At 40.8% G+C, this 17,627-nt stretch overlaps 1 protein-coding gene and 1 pseudogene across 2 annotated transcripts in view; one reads left to right on the plus strand and one right to left on the minus strand.

The window, feature by feature from the left end:
- The window catches only part of Susd6 (sushi domain containing 6), a 105,293-nt gene that overhangs the window by 57,776 nt on the left and 29,890 nt on the right, over positions 1 to 17,627 (minus strand). The window contains exon 2 of one of the 2 annotated variants that reach the window (XM_071607926.1): positions 8,691 to 8,760. The exons of the other annotated variant lie outside the window; for it this stretch is intronic. The gene's annotated coding sequence lies outside the window, so the exon portion shown is untranslated. The remainder of the gene's footprint in view (positions 1 to 8,690; positions 8,761 to 17,627) is intronic. 2 annotated transcript variants of the gene reach the window in all.
- Positions 1 to 17,627, plus strand: part of LOC114088093 (cyclic GMP-AMP synthase-like) — a 48,257-nt pseudogene that overhangs the window by 611 nt on the left and 30,019 nt on the right.

The raw sequence follows: 17,627 nt of genomic DNA on the forward strand, positions 1-17,627 counted from the left end.
GAGAAGCTGAGAGTGTTCTGGCTGAGACACTGGAGTCTCCTGCAGCCCGGGGTCCGCCCTCTCCCAGGGCAGGGTCTTGCAGCTAGGGAGGCGCAATCTCCTTCCCCAACAGAGACCCCCCGCCTGAACCCACGGAAGTGTCTTGTTCCTGCACACCAGTCTGAGCCCCAAGTATGGGCAGGAGGGAGGAGGTGCTGTGCAGCTGGAAGCCCCAGGTTGTGCTGGAGAAGTTGAGGCTCAGGCACAAGGAAATCTCAGCAGCAGTCATGTCAGAACAAGGTCAGAGCCCACCTACTTCAGAGATTGCAAAAAACTGAGTTCAAAAGTGTCATCCTGCTGGGGACCGGGAGCTACTACAAGCAGGTGAAGATTTCTGTACCTAATGAATTTGATGTCATGTTTAAACTGAAAGCTCCCAGAATTCAGCTAGAAAAATATTGTAACAGTGGTGCTCACTGCTTTGTGAAGTTCAAAAGAAATCCCAAAGGAAATTCTCTGAAGCAGTTTTAGAAGAGGAAATATTATCAGCTTCTAAGATGCTGTCAAAGTTTAGGAAAATCATTAAAGAAGAAATTTTTTAAAAAACATTGAAGATATAGATGTCTCTGTGGAGAGGAAAAGACAATGGAGCCCTGCTATAACACTTCTTATTAAGAATCTGAAGAAATATCTGTGGATATAATTCTCACTTTGGAATCAAAAAGTAACTAGCCCGCTAGCACCCAAAAAGGTCTGCCCATCAATAACTGGCTTGGAACAAGAGTTAGGAGCAAATTAAGAGCCATTTTACCTGATACCCACGCATGTAAAAAAAGAAAATGGTTTTCAAGAAGAGACATGGCAGCTATCCTTCTCGCATATTGAAAAGGATATTTTGAAAAACCATGCGCAAACTAAAATATGTTATGAAACTAATGGAATGAAATGTTGCAGGAAAGATTGTTTAAAACTAATGAAATTCCTTTTGGGACAGCTGAAAAAAAAAAAAAAAAAAGCCTGAACACTGAAAAGAACTGGATAAATTCTGTTCTTCTCATGTGCAAACTGCCTTCCTACATGTATATACCCAGAACCCACAGGGCAGTCAGTGGCACCTCAAAGACCTAGTACTCTGCTTTGATAACTGTGTGACATTCTTTTTTGAGTGTCTCAGGACAGAACAACTTGAGCATTATTTTATTCCTGTATTTAATCTATTCTCTCCAAATCATATTGACAAAAGAAGTAAAGAATTTCTGTTAAAGCAAATCAAATATGAAAGAAATGATGGATTTCCAATTTTTAATGAATTTTGAACTATTATTTTAAGAAAAAAATCAAGAATTAAAGTGACTGGAGTAATTAGGGATCATCACAACAATGATTGACCACAATGAATGTAAATAAATATTCAGTTCTCAGTTTGTCATAACCCTAATATAAAGGATTATGGATAAAGTGTGAAGGATTGACAATCCTAAAAAAGAGATTAGTTTAAAAAATGGGTAAAGTCTAAAAACTTTACCAAGCCAGGCACTGTGGTTCATACCTATAATTCCAGTTACTTGGGTGACTGAGGCAGGAGGAGCCCAGGAGTTCAGTGCCAGCCTGGGCAACCTGGGAGATCCTGTCTCAAATTTTAAAAAAATAAATAATAAAATTAAATTAAGAAATAAAAACTTTACCAGATTAGAAAGTGGGAAAAGGATAAAATACATATCCTCCACAATTAAATTCATTAAGCACTTACTGAATACCAGTTCTCACCTAGCACAGGTATGTGGAAGGTTGTGAGAGACAACAGTAGAAATGATCACTGCTTCCATAAAAGTGGTAAGCTTAAAAATATATTTGGGGGGGCTGAGACTGTGGCTCAGCAGTAATGCACTTGCCTGGCATATGTGAGCCACTAGGTTCGATTCTCAGCACCTCATATAAATAAATAAAATAAAGGTCTATCAACAACTAAAAAAAATATTAATATATGTATGTATTTGGGGCAGCGGTGCATACCTATAATCCTAGCAGCTCAGGACCCTGAGGCAGGAGGATTAAGAGTTCAAAGCTAGCCTCAGCAACAGCAAGGCACTAAGCAACTCAGTGAGACCCTGTCTCCGAATAAAATTTTAAAAAGGGCTGGGGATGTGGATGTGGTTCAGTGATTAAGTGCCCCTGAGTTCAATCCCGAGTAACAAAAAAAAAAAAAAAGAAAGAAAGAAAGAAAGAAAAGAGTGTGTGTGTGTGTGTGTGTGTGTGTGTGTGTGCGTATGACTTTGGGGATGTGGTTCTTACCTAGTGTGCAGGAGGCCCTGAGTTCAATCTCTATCACCACACATAAAAACGTGTGTGTGCATGTGTGTGTGTGTGTGTATACACACATAGAATATTTGGAAGCAATGACTGGTCCTATATGCTAGGATAAAAAAGAAGGAAATGAAAATATAAGTTTTATATTATCTCTACATATCTCAGGAAATACATAATCATATAGGAAAATATAGGATATTTTACTACATGTAGCTAAATATAAAACAACTTATTTACTTTTATTTATTTTTATTTTCAGTAATACTTTTCTATTGCTTCTGGAGGGTAATACATATGATACCAAACTCAGAGAAGAGGTGTGAGGAAAAACATGACTCTCCTCTATATTCAGGCAGCACTCAACCTGGAGGCACTGATGTTCATTAACTTTTTCTGTTGGTGCATTTTGCACATTATCTTGTGGACTGCTTTACCTTTTTCTCATTGTTTTGTAGTTCTTTATGTATTTTGGGTACTTATCCTTTGTTGCCTATGTAACATAACTTCTACCATGTGGGCTGCCTTCATCTTTTTTCATGTCTTCTAGTAAACGAGGTTTTAAATTAAAAAAAAAAAAAATACTGTGAGAGCCAACATTCCTGGCAGAAGGCAGGAGAAGGACAGAGCTCAGCTGAGAAGTCTTAAGGCTACCCTCTGCCCCCCCCCCCCCCCCCCCCCCCCCCCCCCGCCCAAACACAACCAGATGGTGCTAACAAGGATGATAAGCAGGGAAGTTACAAGATCAAATTCATTTAAGGTCACTCTGGCAGTGATTTTAGAGAACTGGTGGTAGTGGGGGGAAAAGAGGTCGGTGCCCAAATGATAGTCTTAAATTTCTATTTTGTAATCAATGTGGACCTCTTTGGAGGACAACTTAATAACATCTGTCAAAAAATGCACACATTCTCTATCAATTCTTCTAGAATCTGTTCTTAGAAATCACATGTGTGCCCAGGCATATGGGGCGGCGGGGGTGTGTGTGATGACACACAGCTATATTCCTAGCTACTTCAGGAGGCAGAGACAGAAGGATAGTAAGTTTGAAGCTGGCCTGAACAACTTAGAGACCATGTCTCAAAATAAATAAGGGGGGGGGGGGGGGGGGAGGATGATGTAGCCCAGTGGTTGAGAGCTTCCTTAGCATGCCTGAGGCCCTGAGTTTTGATCCCTAGCACCACAGAAAATAAAGAGTGGGTATTCATTATCCCTAGAAAAATACTAAGGTTCAAACTTTGTTCAAAAAGAAGGAAGAAACCATTTCACTTCAGTATTCTTTTGGTACATTAGTGACCACATCCTCTAATTTTAAAAAGTTATCACTGAAAAGGAAACTTAAGTCTCATTTTCAAAGCTAGCACTCTTTGCAGGAATATAACATCTAAATTATAAATGTGCAAAAAGGAGGGCCTAGTGAAGCCAGATTTAAAGTTAGGTAGTCAGCGTAGTTAGGTAGTAGTTAGGTAAATCGGGTCTAATATCGAGTAAGATCTAAAATGGAGGCCATGTTGAGAATGAATTCCAGGAAACGCAGGACAACTCATGGAATGTTAATGAAGTCCAGGAAAAAGCCCAAGGCCAGAGCCCATCCCAGTAAACATGAAGATAGCCCATCCCAAAGAAGTGTTAATGAACAGCCCCCAGCAAACTTGAGGGTGCTGACTCAGAAGTCCTTCCTGACCAGATTACTTCTTTGGCCCACTTGTGTCCCACCCCTAGGCCCTTCCCACCTACATTCCATCACTGAAAGAAACTATAAAATGGAGAGACAACCGCACTTCCTCGGATTCCACCTCTTGGGACCCCTTCTTCCTCCAGGAGAAGTCTTTTCTGCTGTCCTTTAATAAACTTCTACTTTCCACTCTGACCTTGCCTCGGCGTGCTTCTCTGGTGTTATACTTCAACTTTGGGGAAGCAAGGACTCGTCACTGGTCAAAAGCAGCTGCTACCAGCCAGCTGGCTGGTCTTAAAGGCTCTCTAGCCTTTCAGCCACAGAATTCTCCAAGGCTTCTTCACTTCTCTTTATGTAACCCATGGCTTCCTGGAGCAGCTGGCTTTCCCTTCCAAAACACAGGTGAGGCGAAGACAAGGAAAACCTGCATTCACCCTTACAGGTTTCTTTCTTGGGAATGAGTGCTGCTGACCCAACAGCAGGTGGTAGCAGAAGCTAGCCTTTCCCACTGGTGAACTAGAACAGCAAAACCTGGGTGACTGACTGAGCCCTGTAGTCCACACTGCCCTTGAGCCATGGATCTGACCTTTAGGAAGCCACTTATCTCATCTCTACCTCTGTTCCCTTGTTTGAAAGTGAGGATACTGTTTGTTTTGACTATCATACTAGACTCTAGTGAGGCTCAGAAGAGACAAAAGACAGGGCTGAGGATATAGGTCAGTGCTTGCCTTGCATGCGTAAGGCCCTAGTTCAATCCCCAGGACCAGGAAAAAAAAAAAAAGAAGGGACAAAAGGCAAGGAAATGCTCTGTAAATTAGGAAGACCCAGAGCATCTATCTATAGTCTTAGCCAGAAGCCAGGAGAGGAGAGGGCTATCTGAGAAATGATGCCAAACATGGCAGGCTTCTGGTGCTAAGGAGAACCTGCAACTCAAGCCCAAAGTTCACATGGTTTACTGCTTGCTGTTGTCACAGATGCTTCCAGGTTAACCCAACAACCTAAGATTAAAGGTACCCTAGAGTCACATTCAAAACTGGCTCTTAGCTTAGGGAGGTGGCAGCAGTATAGTGCCAGCCAAGAAACAACCATGGCACCCTGTTCCCTAAGCAGCCAGGGCCCAGATGTTCTCAGCCCTTGTGCCTGGCTGCCTTGGAGTCTATCCCTGCAGAGAATACCACAGTAGTGCTGGAGGTACAGGTGAGCTCTCCTCTGTGGAGACAAGTGGAGTCTGATTTAGTCAAGCTTGGCTCCCACATGCTGAGCAGGTAAAACCAGCCTCAGTTCCCATTTATTTATTTTAGTACTGGGAATTGAACCCAGTGGTGCTTAACCACTGAACCACATCCCCAGCCCTTTTTACTTTTCATTTTGAGACAGGGTCTTGCTAAGTTGCGGAGGCTGGCTTTGAACTTGAAATCTTCCTGCATCCACCTCCTGAGCTGCTGGATTAGAGGCATGTATCCCCACACCAAGCAGATGGTAGCAGAAGCTAGCCTTTCTACATTTAATTATTAGGACAAATCTTCCTAACCCATGGCTCATCTATCCATTAATGGGAGAGGGAACTAGGAAGACAAAAGCAACTAAAATCCTTTTCATGCCTCAGACTAATCCAGAAACTGGGTGGTGGTTAGTCATGGTGAGAGTCTAGAAGAAGAGAGCTTATTCCTTTCATCAACCATCTTTATCAACCCCCATGCTACCACGTGATGGGAGAAAACAAAGATCAGTTCATGAAATATGAAAAGTTTAACCAGCTAATTACATCTCTCAGAGTATAAGGACAAGAAGTCCAAAGTTCCCCAGAAGGGAATGACAAGAGAAGTAACTAGCAAGACCAAAGTGTAACCAGGCCCTCCCTTACCTCTCCATTTCTTCCCTTTAATGTCTTTTCTCTCTTCTCTCACTTTCCCTAAAATTATCAGGCTACATGTTTAAAGGGGGGGAAAAATCTAAATATCTCTTACCCTCCCCCCACAAAAATTAAAGACCAAAGTTAGGTTTGTAGATGCCTTCTTTTCCTTCCCCTCTGGATCTATGGTTCCTTCCAAACTTGGGGTTGGGGGCGCTGGGGATTGAACTTAGAGGCCCTCTTCCACTAAGTTACATCTCCAACCTTATTTCTAAGGGTGGCATCAAATTTGTGATCTTCCTGCTTCAGCTTCCCAAGTCACTGAGATTATAGGTGCATGCCACTGCAACCAACTTCCTTCCAATCTTACTATCCTATTTCCATTGTGCCATTAACACCTCAGTGTTTAAACAGCCATAAATTCTTCTACTGGAATTTGAGATCCTTTGACAGAACATAACCTTACCTCTTTCCTTTCAATCTCCGGCTTAGTCCCAAAGGCATAAAATTTGTTGAAATTTTACACCCTCCAAATCATTAAAAAAAAAAAACCACCCTCAATTACCCTCAGCTTTCCTCGAAAGCCCCCTAAACCACTGTAGGGTGCCAGACACTTTCTTGAATTGTTAAGTTTTTTTCCCCAGTGCTGGGGATTGAACCCAGTGCCTCACACACACTAGGAAAGCGCTCCACCACTGAGCTACATTCTTGGCTTGATATTCCTTGCATTCTTGTCTTCCCCAGATTCATTCACGGCACCCTCTGGGCATCATCACACTTTCCCTCCACATTATTCCCCAAGAACTCCAGGCAGACCCCACTACCATGCCCTCCCTAAGTTGACTCTTCCACCAACACCTCTTTTTTAGAGCCTAACAACAGGATGACTGCAACAGAGTAGGAGGCAGAACCAGGTCCCAGCTCTACAACTAAGCAGTAGCTTGGCCTCAGGCAAGTCAGCCAGTCTTCTTAGTTCTCAGGGGTGGACCTGGATGATCCTCAAAGGCCCTTTCCATTCTAAGGAATATGGAATGTCTTCTAGGGAATAGGAGGGGCCCAAAAGTATTTCCTCTAATAAGTCAACAAAAATTCTGACTAGAAGGAAGAAATGTTAAAAATATTCTCATTGTTTGGTAAGAGTGTCCCTTTCCCTTTTCATCTTGTAAGACCAATCCCTAGCATCTATCTCTCTCTGCAATGCAGCAAACCCAGGAAGAGTCCACTTTCCCACTTAGAGTTTAATCAATCCATCAGCACATTTGTATGGGCTATCCGTACACAGTGTCCTAAAGTGCTTTCCAAAAATAACAAATGCTAACAAAAAATCCAGCCTACACACACACACACACACAAGGATCACAGCAGAGCTGTAAGAGCCTAGGGAGAAAGAAAACAAGAGGCAAAAGAAGGACAGAAGAGAGGCTCAGTATGAGAAAGGAACGAGAGGAGACTGAGCACTTGTGAGCAGAATTTAGCCTGCCATCCATTTCAGACCTGAAAGCAGGAAACCACTTCCGTCAGCCCAACTTCACATGGACTAATAGGCTGACTATCTATATCAAACACTTCATTTTCGATGTCTCTGCTTCCTCATCTGAAAAAGGAAACAGTTCAACTAAATAGCTCAAGGAGGCTGGGATCATGGAAAGAGTCTGAAAGACCAGTCCAGAATCTCTGGTCTGATGAATACTATTAACTGGGTAGTTTAAGCAAGTTAATTTCAGTTCCCATCTATAAACTGGATAAATGGTACCCATCTCATTGGATTTTGTGAGATGAAAAAGAGACAGATATGAGATGGTGGATGGTGTCTGAAAATATGGGCACTCAAGTAGTTCCAGATTCTTTTCCAACAAATTCCAAAATATTTTTAAAGCTTGTAACACTATCCCTCTTCCACCAAAAATTAAACACAGTTTGTGACTCTACTACAGTGTCTGAGAGTCACAGGGAATATATCTACACACACAACTTCCTCCCTCATTAAATAAATAGGTGATAATATCCCTATGCTCTGGGTAAATGGAATCTAAGGGATCTGTAAGTTTTTCCTCCTCCTGCTTTCCTTATGAAAAAGGATTCCCTGATCTTTTGTTTTCCAAATAAAAGGTCAACCTCCAGTCCATCTCTTCTTGGAAAACCTGTCCCTTTAGCCCATAGCCGAGGAGGCTCTTCTGAACCCATACATCAACACCCAGGCCATGAACAGGACAACCAAGCATACACTCCCTGAAGCCCACTCAGAGCTATTGAGCTTTTGGTCGCCATACACTCACAGGTAAAAACGCCTGCAGAGACCAAGGCCCATGCTCTAGAATGCTCAATAAACACTTGCTGCATGGAGGGAAAAAAGATAAACCCAGAAGACATATCTATATAAAAAACACAAGATGACAAAGCAGCAGCAGATAATAAAACAAGAGGAAAAAGGGTATAAATCCTCAAATTTGGCTAGGTAGCACAACAGATGTGTGGCACAAGTGACTATAATCAATTTCTAAACCCTAGAGATAGATCTTATGTGTGATCACACCCTACTGCTTGGTTCCCAACAGAGCCAAGATCAACAGGCTCCAGTACTGACTTTGCAAATAAAGACCATGAAGCTAGCTTGCTCAAACTGACTTCTTAGTGCTCTGTGTTTCCAGTAACTACACTGCAATTCAGCAAATATTTACTGACTGTCTTCTGTGCAAAGTTTGGGTGATCTCAGAGATGAAGTGGAACATAGTTCTTATTCTCAAAGAATTCATAGTGTACTGGAGAGGAATTACATATTTATCTATATAGTACTCAAATTGTTACTAGAGCCCAAAAGAAAGTCTTTTAAAAAGAGAGTGCTATGGGGGGCTGGGGATGTGGCTCAAGCAGTAGCGCACTTGCCTGGCATGCGTGTGGCCCAGGTTCGATCCTCAGCACCACATACAAACAAAGATGTTGTGTCCGCCGAAAACTAAAAAAAAATAAAATAAATATTAAAAAATTCTCTCTCTCTCTTTAAAAAAAAAAAAAGAGAGAGAGAGAGTGCGCTATGGGAACACAAAGGGGATAGGAACAAAGACTTCAGAGGGCAATAGGGGAGAGAGGAAATGGAAAACTTTTGACTGGACCCGGACCTCAACTCCCGCTTTAGAGTGGGCTATCAGACAGTGTTTTGGATGTAGAGAGCTACCTGAAAGATAAAGAAACAGAAGAACAATTCACAAAAAACATTTGGGGTACAGGAACTAATCATTCTGTCTGCCTAGAACCAACCACTGACTGTTGCTGTCTGGTAATTAGAAATGAGAATCTGGGGCTGGGGTTGTAGTTCAGTGGTTGGGCGATTGCCTCGCATGCATGAGGCACTGGGTTTGATCCTCAGCACCACATTAAAAAATAAATAAATAAAATAAAGATATTGTGTACATCTACGATTAAAAAAAAAAAAAAAGAAAGAAAGAAGAATCAGCCAGATGTGGTAGTGCATGCCAGTAATCCCAGAGAATTAGGAGGCTGAGGCAGGAGGATCACAAGTTTGAGGCCAACCTGGGCAATCTAGCAAAACCCTGTCTCAAAATTAAAAAATAAGCCAGGTGTGGTGGCACATGCCTGTAATCCCAGTGGCTTAGGAGGCTGAGACAGGAGGATCACAAGTTTCAAAACCATCCTCAGCAACTTAGAAATTCCCTAAGTAATTTAGCAAGACCCGTCTCTAAATAAAATATAAAAATGGACTGGGGATATAGCTCAGTGGTTAAGCATCCCTGGGTTCAATCCCTAGTACCAAAATAAAATATAGAAAGGGCTGGGAATGTAGCTCAGTGGTAGAGCATCTCTGGGTTCAATCCCCAATACCACCATCCCCCTACACACACCCAAAATCAAACAAACAAGACAGAGAAAAGAAAGATCTATCTATATACTTTCACTCAGTGTATATTTAGGAGCTAGATTTTGGTGTTCAAAGTACTTATAGTTGTGTAGGAAATACCTCCTCCAGGTCAAAAATAGCATACCCAAGGGAACTGTCTGCTGCAGTTATGTTTACCTTTTACCATCTTTGTGGATGGCTTTCATAAAGCCACCAAGTGGGATGGTATAAACAGGTCTGTGTCACTTCCTGGTTCTCAGGCCTTCTGCTACATTCCCAGTCAGTCTGGGAAGGCTGCCTATTTAAAAATAAACTTTAAAATCTCACCAAAAACCCCAACTCTAAACCACCCTTCCCCTCTATTTCATTCAATTTCACTGAAATTAAAAGGAGCAGAGCAAAAAATGAGACAAAATGACCACAGAGAATGAACCCTCAGGTCAAAACAAAAAAAGTTATGTGCCCAACTAAGTTCAAGGACAAGAGACTTGAAACCTACTTGTGTTTTACTTCTAACCAGAAAAATTGACCTTGAGCAGGCAAGATGCTTCATCTCTGCAAAATAGCTACTTGTGCATATGTGTATGTATGTATACATATATATATTTTTTGGCAGGGGTTACTAGTGATTGAGCCCAGGGCTGCTCTACCACTGAGTCACATCCCGTGCCCTTTTAATTTTTTATTTTGAAACAGGGTCTAAGTTGCTGAGGCTGGCCTCAAACTAGTGATCCTCCTGCCTCAGTCTTCGGAAGTCACCACAACTGGCTACTCCTCCCAATGTAGTTATCCAACCTTTCTGGATCTTAGCTTTCTTGTTTGTAAAACAGTACCAATAAAACCTATTTCAGGGCTTTTCTATGTATTTTAAAGGGAAATGTACACAAAACACTTAGCATAATGCCTGGTACACTGTGAGTCATCACAAATAGTAGTTACCATTACAGTCATCACATCCATCATTATTATTGTCATTGTACTGAAAACATAGGGTGAGAGCCAAATGTAATGATACATACCTGTAATTCCAACTACTAAGGGGGCTGAGACAGGAGGATCATAAACTTGAAGCCAGCCTCAGCTATGTGGTAAAAAATAAATAAAAAGTTTCAGAAGTATAGCCCAGTGGTAGAGTGCCTCTGAGTTTAATTCAAATATTCTAAGTAAAAAAGAATGATAGAAGAAAAAAGTGGTGGTGGGGGGGGGCCGCTGGGAGCATAGCTCAGTGGTAGAATGCTTACCTAGAGTATGTAAGACCCCCGGGTAACATGTTCCGGCTCAAAAAAGAAAACACAGGGTTGAGACAGATAATCTCTACCTGAAGAGCTCCTCTGGCTCCAAATCCTATGATTCTTGAAGTCGTTTTTTTTTTGTTTTTTTTTTTAAGGGACAAGAAAAGGGAGATAAACTAGCATGACATTTAAACATATATCCTCAGCCTTTATGTTAGAATTATTGGGATAAGATTAGGAAATCTATTAGTAGCTAAAATGGAAAAGACTTGCCTGTTTCTTGCATTAAACCCACAGTATATGGCAAGTTCACCCACAATGAACTGTTTGTGCTCCCACAAACACCAAGGACAATAACCCGCGGAGCCACCACAATCTGACCTTAGCCACCTCACGTTTAAAGGATTTTCTGAGCAGCTCCTTAGGGCAGCCCTAAAACACAACCCACCCATTTCTAATGACTAATCCTCTACCAACTCTTTTGGTTTAAAAAGAGTCTTCTTGAAGCTGCTGGGTACAGTGGCACACACAGGTAATCCCAGCAATTTGTGAGGCTGAGGCAGAAGGACTGCAAGTTGAAAGCCAGCCTCAGCAACTTATAAAGGCCCTAAGCAACTTAGCAAGACCCTGTCTCACAACAAAAAATAAAAAGGGCTGAGGATGTGTTCAGTTGTAAAGTACCTTGGGTTCAATCCCCAGTACAAAAAAAAAAAAAAAAAATCTTATCCTTAATGTAACTTTTTTTTTTAAACTTTATTTATTTGTTGTTCTTTCTTTCTTTCTTTTGTAGTGCTGGAGATTGAACCCAGGGCCTTGTGCATACAAGGCAAGCACTTTACCTACTGAGCTATATCCCCAGCCCCTTAATGTAACATTAATGTGGTCAAAGATCAAATGCCCTTCTCAAAAGTTACAGTATAACCAGGAGCATTCAGTTTTACCAAGGGCAAAGTTCTAAACTGTAATTAAATTCAGGGAAAAAAATAAATGTTTTGTTTCATTCATTCAATTTTTCATTAATGCAGTGCCCTTGATGTGCCATGTTATAGAAAATGTCAAAAACTAATAGGATGGGGGTTGGGGAGATAGCTCAGTGGCAGAGTGCCTGCCTTTAATCAATCACAAGGCCCTGGGTTTGATCACCAGTACCCCCCACAAAAAAAGGCCACACACACACACATACACCCCCCCCCAAAAAAAAGAATGGGGTGAATGAAACAATAAAGGATAGTTTTAGTCTATTCTCTATTGCCAAACTGAATATCACAAATTGAGTAATTTATAAAGGATAAAGGTTTAAGAGGGGTGTGATAGAGCACACATGTAATCCCAGTAACTTGGAAGGAGGATAGCTAAGTTCAAAGCCAATCTCCATCTATTTAGCAAGACTCTATCTCAAAATTTAAAAAATAAATAAATAAAAAGGTCAGGGGATGAAGCAGATCAATGGTAAAGTGCGCTTGGGTTCAATCCCCAGTACAAAAAAAGAAAGCTCCTGGTTCTGAAGGCTGGGAAGTTCAAGGTCAGGGGGCCACATCTGGTGAGTCCTTGCTGGTGAGGACTCTATATAGTCCCAAGGCAGCCCATTAACACACATCCTAGCTTACTCATGTCCCTCTTCTTCTTAGAAAACCACCAGTGCAATCACAGGCTCAATGATTTCATCTAATCCTGATTATCTCCCAAGGTTCCCCTCCAAAGACCATTAACATATGACTCTGAGAATTAAAATTCTAACACATAAATTCTAGGGGACACACTCAAACCACAGCACAGCAGATACTGAAGTTTCTGGTTCAAGTGACTGACTAGATGGTAGAAGCTACCACAGAAGAAAAAGAATGCAGGTGGACAAGCAGATGTGGGCAGGGAATATAATGAACTTGGTTCAGATTATTCATGAGCATGCTGAGTTGGAGGTACTTGAAGGATAATCAGTAGAAAGTTCTAGTAGACAAATTAGGAATGAGTATAAAACCCTAAGAGCACTCAGCTTGAGGGACAGCTCAGGTTGAAACCAAATAAAATAGTTGAGCTCACATAGGAAAGAGGTGAGAAGAAAAGAGAGTCAAGAAAAGAATTCTGGGGAGAACAATAATTTGTAAGAGGAATACAGAGGAAGGAAAACCCATGAGAGACACTCCAGAACATACAGAGAAACCAGGAGCTTGTGCATCACAGATGCTAAGGGACGGGCAGAAACTCAAAGGAGGATATGGGGATGAGTGGCGAATACAGTAAAGGTTCAGTAAGATAAAAACTTTAAAAGGCCTGTTGGATTTGGCCACTAGGAGATCATTGGTGACCCCATCAAGAGCAGTTAGGTTCATTAGAGTGGTGAGGGCAGATCATATTGATTTGAACATGAATTCAAAATGAGAAAGTAGACATAATAAGAACAAAACTGTTCAGGAGGAGGGGTTAGAAACAAAGGGAGAAAACATACTGGATAGTTGCTACAGTGGATTTTAGTCTTACAATTGTGTCTTCTCAGTTAACCTAATGATTTTAGTTAAGGCTTCCTGAACTATCTAGACAGGTCAGAGAAAACCCATAGATTAACATGAACTAAGGTTTTCACACATTCTGGGTAGCAAAAGCTAGTGAGAGGCTAAATGCTTTCTTGGTGCTTATCAGAGAGCTGAATGCTTCCTTGGTGTTCAAAAACAAAAACAAAAACAAAAAAAAGGCCTCTCTATCCAACATTGCAAAATCTTCTGCAGGATTCACTAGTGGGATAAAAAAGAGTCACTCTAGTGGCAGAGTCAAAGCAGTGACTCTAGTGACTAGTGACTCCATTAGTGTTTCTCAGATCTTAAGGTTCTCCAAAAATATGGTTCTAGTTTCTGCCATTTCCCTTCTTCCTACTCAAACGTCATCTGAGTATTTTCTCCGAAGGTTTAAATTAACGAGTCTAGAAGCATGTTCTCCACCTCCATCTACTGAAGCTTAACAACCCCAATGAGATGTACACTCACCCAAACAAGAATCTTATCTTCTGGCTCCAAATGTTCTCCATCTTGTATGAGTTCCAGTAAGTCTCCTAATTTATAACCAAATCATGATTCTTCCTGTCCTCTTTCTTACAAATTACCCAATCTTGTTATAGAATGTTAAGGGTAAACTGTGAAGCCCAGGCAAAAACCAGAGTAAGAATTTGTCAATTATTCCTTCCCTTTGATTAGTCCCATATCCCGACCCCTTCCTATGTCCTATATAACTCCTAATTGTACAACAAAGTGGCTCTACCAAATCCTACATGTTCTAGTTCTAACACCAATCATACTTTCAGTTCCCTCCTCAGTTCCTGAGGCCCTAGTTCAGGAACCAAAGAATGAAACTAATTCACATCAAAGGGTATTCCCTTAAATCTTCAGAGATGCCAAAAGTAATCCCCAATATGTCAAAATTCAGGCAGTAGCACCAAAAGAACTTCATAAAGTCCAGGGATTATTCTAAAGATGTTAAGAGGGGTTGTGGTAGATGCAGAGCCAATGAGGAAGAAACATCATAAATTCGTGAAAGAATGTTGATATTTCTCTCCAGATAGGGCTTCTGGACTAATTTCTATCAGAGTCTCTTGTATCAGGAACACAGTAAGGCCAGGTAAGTAAGGCCCACCATACAGACATAATGCTCTCTTCTCTGCCCCTCACAGGGCTGTCTGGGCCTGACTCATGGAAAGGCAGTCAGCCAAGCACTTGCTGTTTGCTCATCAATTAGGACCAAAAAAGAGTTCAGTTGGCTCCCCAAGTTTAACGGGACCTCAATCAGGAAGAAGGCTCCAAGTGTATATATGTCACATGCTTCCCAGGATAACATCTGGAAACACAAGCCAAGTCTCATGCTAAGAAAATACAGCATCAGAATACAGGTAAAGTAACAGATTATACTACATATAGCAAGATATTGGGCCATGCCATTTTTTTCAGACATAGCAGATATTCAATGACTGTTGGACAACCTGACATGATCTGAACTTGGGTGAACTCTCAATAAATCTGTCTGAATGAGTCCATGTTTCAACAAATGAACACAAGAGAAAAATAACATTCAAGGTCTGAAGTGAAAGTCTAAGGGACTTCTATCTCCAGTCATGATAAAATAACAGGGACTAAATTTACTTTCCTTTCTTGAACAATAGAAAACCAGGTAAAACATAGGAAATGATGATTTTCAGACATCTGACAACAGGCAACACAAGGCAGTGAAAAGGGAAAGGTAGTACCCCAGCTAACAACCCCAAGTTCCCATGCTACAGAGGGAAGAGACCTGAAGAGTTCAGTAACCTCAGTGTGTTGAGAATTTGGAGAGGTCAAAGTGGCTAGAATTTGCAGGCACAGTAACCGAGAGGAGGAAGCTATAAAGAGAAAAGCTTCAGAGATTGGCAGAGGGATCCCTTTAAGCTTTTGGCCTACTATTGACTTGGATATGCCCATGAGGAAATAACCACCAAAGGAATTAGGTGCATAATTCCCAGAATTTGCTCAGAGAGAGATATATTTCATGTTGCCACCAGCCAGAGTGGAAAAATTTCCTAAGACAAAGAGAATTGGTTAGAATACTCAAGAAGAGTTTTGGCTTAAAAGTGGGACCATTTTATCTCTTGACCAAAGGCTGTCCTGAACCAGCCACAACAAAGCATAAAAATAAGTCTTGAAAAAAATCTGATTCCAAGTAACTGAACTCCTGAGAACAAAGCTCCAAAGTACATACTTACAGGAAAACAAAAAGTTTTAGCACATAAGCAAGGTAAAACTTACTCTGTATGGACTCCAATTTAAAAAAAAAAAAAAAAAAATTAACAAGCATGCAAAGAAACAAAACATGATCTAAAATTAGGAGGATAATCAAATAATAAGAATAGGCCAAGAAATTATACAGATGTTAGAACTAGTAGACAAGGATATTAAAATTTCTATTATAAAATATACTCAACCTGTTCAAGAGAGAAATGGAAGACAAAGAAAATTCAAACTGAACTTCTTCAGAGAAACATACAAATTTCTTAAATGAAAAGTATATAGGATCAAGTTGACTGAAAATTAGACAATGCAGAAGAAAAAATTAGTGAACATGAATATATAGCATTGGAAACTGTCCAAAAAGGTATACATAGAGGAAAAAAGAAAACTGAGAATCAAAAGAAAGAAAGAAAAAAGAACGGCATGAACCTTGGGACAATATCAAGCAACTAATCTGACTGGAGTGGGGAGTAAAGGAAAGGTAGCAAGGCTCAGAAATAGTATTTTGAGGGAAAATGGCCAAATATTTTTAAAATTTGATTAAAACTATCAAGCCACAGATCTCTAAGAAGCTCATCAAACCCCAAGAAACACAAAAGACAGACACAAGGCACATCATAATCAAAATGTTGAAACCAGTAATGAACAAAAACCTTAAAAGTGTGATGGGAGGGGAGAGAGAGACAAGGCACACAGAGGAATGAAGAGCTACAGCAGACTTAAAATCAGAAATCACGCAAGACAAGAGACAATGGAGGCTCCATTCCATCCCTAATGCTTTCTGTGGGCCAAAATATTTTTAAGGAGGCCTAGTGCTGACTCAGTGGCTTTAAAATATCTTAAAGTCCTAATTGGTGCAACCAATCTGGAAAACAGTTTGAAGATTCCTTAGAAAACTTACAATGGAACCACCATTTGACCCAGCTATCCCCCTCCTCAGTTTATACCCAAAGGACTTAAAAACAGCACACTACAGTGACGCAACCATATCAATGTTTATAGCAGCACAATGCACAATAGCTAAATTATGGAACCAATCAAGATGCCCTTCAACAGATGAATGGATACACACACACACACACACACAATATTACTCAGCATTAAAAGAGAATAAACTCATGGCATTTGCAGGTAAATGGATGGAGTTGGAGAATATCATGCTAAGTGAAGTTAGCCAATCCCAAAAAACCAAAAGCCAAATGTTTTCTCTGATAAGTGGATGCTGATCCATAATGGATGTGAGGGGGAGCATGGGAGGAATGGAGGAACTTTGGATAGGGCAAAGGGGACAGAGGGGAAGGGAGAGGGCATGGGGGTAGGAAAGATGGTGGAATGAAATGGTCATCTTACCCTAGGTACATGTATGAAGACATGAATGGTGTAAGTCTACTTTGTGGACAACCAGAGAAATGAAAAATTGTGCTCCATTTGTGTACTATAAATTGAAATCCATTCTGCTGTCATGTATAACAAATTAGAATAAATAAATAAATAAATATACATATATATATTTGCAAGTCCAGTATCTGCTGAAGAATAAAAAGGGATAAAAACTTTTTAGGCTCACATGAAAGGAATTTACCTATTTCCTCACAATAGTGCAGACCTCACCGTCCTTTGCAGTCTTATGGTGATAATAAAGAGACAGGAAAGGTCCATCGAAATATTTACCTCACCATAGAATAAAGTCAACTTAGAAATAAAAAATAAGAACGAAACTAAGAGTGGTAGCACACACCTATAATTACAGCTACTTAGGAGGCTGAGGCAGGAGGATCCCAAGTTCAAGACCAGCCTTAGCACACTGTCTCAAAACTAAAATTTTTAAGATGTAGTTCAGTTATAGAGCACTTCTCAGCATATGCAAGGCCCTGGTTTCAATGACCAGTACACACACGCGTGCATGCGCGCGCACGCACACACACACACACAAACTTATAAGGAATGAGGTAGCCTACCCACGTCAGGTATAAGTAGGTCTCCTTCCCTT

This window comes from Marmota flaviventris, chromosome 2 (genome assembly GCF_047511675.1).
Source record: "Marmota flaviventris isolate mMarFla1 chromosome 2, mMarFla1.hap1, whole genome shotgun sequence".
NCBI lineage: Eukaryota > Metazoa > Chordata > Mammalia > Rodentia > Sciuridae > Marmota > Marmota flaviventris.